This window comes from Podarcis muralis, chromosome 1 (genome assembly GCF_964188315.1).
Source record: "Podarcis muralis chromosome 1, rPodMur119.hap1.1, whole genome shotgun sequence".
Classification (NCBI taxonomy): Eukaryota; Metazoa; Chordata; class Lepidosauria; order Squamata; family Lacertidae; genus Podarcis; species Podarcis muralis.
The window spans coordinates 134,823,078-134,827,394 of NC_135655.1; positions in this window are offsets into that span (position 1 = coordinate 134,823,078).

Here is a 4,317-nt window from a genome sequence, read left to right on the forward strand (position 1 = left end):
TGCAAGATGAAGCAAGTTTGCCTATAGACTTGAATGGAATCAAATTTCCACTCCCATCCTCGACAGTGCACAGAAGGCTTTGGATTCCTGGGATTCAAAATTCCAAGGATCCCTTAAGGGCCCCCGTCAGAGGTGGATTTAAGGCAGTGCAACCGGATCTGCCACACCGGGAGCTAAGCCTGGGGGGGGGGGCACAGGGCGTTGCAACTATGAACTGAGCAAAGCGGGAGGGGAGAGGCAGGGGGCAGGCATCAGATTTTGTTCTCGCACAGGGTGCTGCTGAAATTTGAAAGGCCAAATTCTGCCCCCACCCATAGCTGTCAAGTGTCCCTTATTTGAAGGGACAGCCCCTTATTCCAGCGCCATGTCCCGCTGCTGTCCCTTATTGATGGATGTCCCTTAAATGATGTCCCTTAAATTTCAAAGGAAGCAGCTCCTCTCCCTCCCTCCCTGCTGGCCAGGGAGGAGGGAGGCTCCAACTGTGTTGCTTGGCTGTGTTGCTCACCCAATAAGAAGTCTAAGAATGACTGGGGGGTGGAGTTTGCATGCCTTGTGTGTGGCTAGTTAATGCAAGCTGAGGGGGGTTTTGAATGCTGGACGCCATTTTGTTGCACGTGCTGCTGCAAACTTTGCAGTGCAAAGCCAGGCTGGGGAGCCATCTTAAGTTGAGGCTGCATAGGCCTTGTGGTGCATGTGATTCAGATTCTAGTCAATTGAACCTCTGGTTACAAAGTTGGTTGGACAGTGTTCTCGAAGCTACCCAGCATGAGTTTGACCAGACTGCAGGAGGACAGGAAGACTGGAGTGCCTGGAACAGGTGAGGCTGCAGGTCCCTTATTTTGGCTGCTGGTCCCTTATTTTCAAGGCTGCTGGTCCCTTATTTTCAAATCTGTCAGTTGACAGCTATGCCCCCACCTCAGTCCTTGGGCCTTTCTGCTGAGCCAGCCTGCAGCTGACAATGCAAGCAAGATCCCGAAAGCCAGACCCACAATGGTATTGTGCTGGCCAGTGGGAGCAACGGTGCTTTGGGCAAACAAAAATGTTGAGGAAAAAGATGTACGGTAGATTTCTAATGCAGCCACACAATTGTTAGGAGAATGTGAGCATTTGTGTTTTCAAATTAAATCTTATTTCACTTGGCTCCCTGGCCCCCTGCATTAGGTTACTATGCTTATTGCTTATGTCTTTGCGGAGAAACTAACCATTTGTCCATTAGTCAAAGGTGGGTAACAACAAGGCCCAGAACCAGGAACCCTAAGGGAGCTAAAAGCTACCTATCCAAACCTCCTTTGAGCACTTAATGTTATGTAATGACACTTGGGAAATAGGTTTTAAAAAAAACAAAAAAAAACGGCTTCGCCATTATGTAAACTGACATATGGTTGTATAATGTTACAATATTCAAAGTGCAAGCTGCTGGGGAATAACTTATGGATATCGAAGGGAGAGAATATAAATATAAATAAACATACATTTATCCTTAAGTCTCCCTAAAAATGGTTCATTTGCCCCTGAAGGGAGTCTAATTTTGGTGTCTGGGTGTCGGAAGGACCATCATAATGCATCAGATTGGAAGGATGTGTGAGGCACATGAAGGACGTGTGACAGAACCTGAGAGCCAGGGGGACCATCATTACAGAAGGTAGTCTCCTATTTGAGGGTTAATCAACCCCAGTCTGGTTTAAAGTTAAGGATCCATATGCAGCAAGAATCTTAATAGCTCCAAATTGGAAGACCGGAGAAGTACCATCAAAAGCACAATGGCAAGAAAAATTGATGAACTATGCAGAGTTAGCAAAGTTAATGGACAAACTGCGTGAAAAGGACAATAGTGACTTTGAAAAAGAATGGGAACCTTTTACAATATATTTGCAGAAACAACAGAAAGAAATGGTCTCGCTGGCAGGATTTAAATAAACATTTACAATTTTATTTACAGAGAACAAGAAGTACAACAATGTGATAACATAGTATTGTATATAAACAGCAGAATGTATCCTCTGACGTAATAAAATAGAAGTGGTAGTTGAGGGAGAGGGGAAATTGGAAAATGTATGTTTAGCAATGATATTGAGAAAAGAAAATTAATAAAAATTATTTTTAAAAATAAAAAACTTAAGGAACCAAAGAAAATGAGCAGAGGAGCCTTGGAAATTGCCCTCACCAACAGAATGAGCAGGCACACAAGTCAACTGAAATATATGGTATATCTATTTAAATTATAGTAATCATTTCTAAGTTTGTGTCTATAGTTCTGGATATAAATTACTATTTGCAAACTAACACCCTCTTTTCCCCTTTCCTTTGGTACCACAACTCCTCATGTTTGGCATTGCATAACTGCCCAGCCTGGTCAAGTTGAGGATGCACAGCCTGTGTTGGCAGTGGCTCACCAGCTGCTTCTGAGAGTGCAGCCACAAGCACGGCTGTCTTAAGCATATGCGGCGCCAGGGTGCAAAGATCCGCCCAGTGCCCCCCCAAGTTGCCCAGTCCAAGGCGCACAGGAGGGCAGAGCTGGCCGGCTGCCTCAGTGTCTCGCTGGCTGGGTCGCCCCCAAACTCGTGGCGCAGAGCCGCCCGCAGCAGAAGAGCCCACTGCGGCACTCTTCCCCCAACAGGCGGGCTCTTCCCCAGACTCAACTCTCAGGCCCTGGACTCTTGGCCTGGCGCCCCTGAGAGGCCGGCGCCCGGGTACCTCGCACCCCTAGCACCTATGGGTAAGACGGCCCTGGCCACAAGCACCTGTCATGATCCAGCCCCAAGACCTTATGTGGTACCGCCAACAGTTGTGCCAATACAGTGGGTTACATACGCTTCAGGTTACAGACGCTTCAGGTTACAGACTCTGCTAACCTCGGGTTAAGAACTTTGCTTCAGGATGAGAACAGAATCGTGCTCCAGCGGCGTGGCGGCAGCGGGAGGCCCCATTAGCTAAAGTGGTGCTTCAGGTTAAGAACAGTTTCAGGTTAAGAACGGACCTCCAGAACAAATTACCAGTACTTAACCCGAGGTACCACTGTACCGCAATTTCACAAGGGAATCCTTCCCAAACCATTTCAGCACACTGTCATAGTAAGTTGCAGTGCTTTTCTTTCTAAAAAAATGTTTAGGGGTACTCTCATTTTGACTCAAGAAAATCACCATTTTATTGTTCAAATTGGGAAAAATAAATACAATAAATGGACAAAACTACAAAGATTCACAAAATGTTTAGGGGTATGCGTCCCCCGCGTCCCCCCAGAAAAAAAGCACTGGTAAGTTGTACCCACAGAAATTCCCTGACCAAGATCTACGGAGCTACTATGTGGACACTAAGGGCTTGGCTGTGCCCAGTGCGGTTTCATACTTTTCCTCCACTGAACAGCAGGCATATCAAAAAAACCCTTCCATTTAAAATGTGGCAATTACCCTGTGACATAGGGGACCACTCTTGAAGAAACAGCAGCCCAAAGACCCCTTGGAGGGGGAGTACAGGACTTACTTGCATGGATCTTTGGATCCTGCCCTTCCTGCTTCACAACTATAGAGGAGACCTCAACCTCATGCTCAAAGGTTGACCATTTCTGGGGTGAATGGTTAACAAATGAATTTGCTGATTCTTTATTTGGGCATTTCATATGGGGGGAAATGACAATAGGAAAAAGAAAACAGGAATATGTAAAGTATCATCATAATTAAAAAAATTCCTTCCAGTAGCACCTTAGAGACCAACTAAGTTTGTTATTGGTATGAGCTTTCGTGTGCATGCACACTTATTTAGATACATAAAAGCTCATACCAATGACAAACTTAGTTGGTCTCTAAGGTGCTACTGGAAGGAATTTTTTTATTTTGTTTCAACTATGGCAGACCAACACGGCTACCTACCTGTAACTATCATCATAATTGAGTGCATATATGTTCCCTTTATTTGTGAAACAGTATAAATGATCTTTGCAGCAGATGCTTTTGGGCCATAGAAACAACTTTTTTTCACATTCATCTTTTCAAAAAAGAAGACGGGGGGAAAGACTTTTTGCTTGATTTGTTTCTTAAAGGGAGAAAGGATATATCACATGTGTTACATTTAACTGATGTTACTGTAAAATACTTATTTGTTTGCATTTCTAATTGGAGAAGCACAGATGGCAGAGACGTCTGTTAAAATCATGAACTCTTTAAAATTTCTGATAATATTACAGCGAAGTGTAATCATTAAATAACTGTGCAGCTTGTATAAAGCCAGAGTTTAATTCACTGGAACCACATTTTTGCTTACTAGGTGGGAGAGGATCCTTATGTAATCTGGTTCATACTGCCAATTAGGACAATGGCTCAA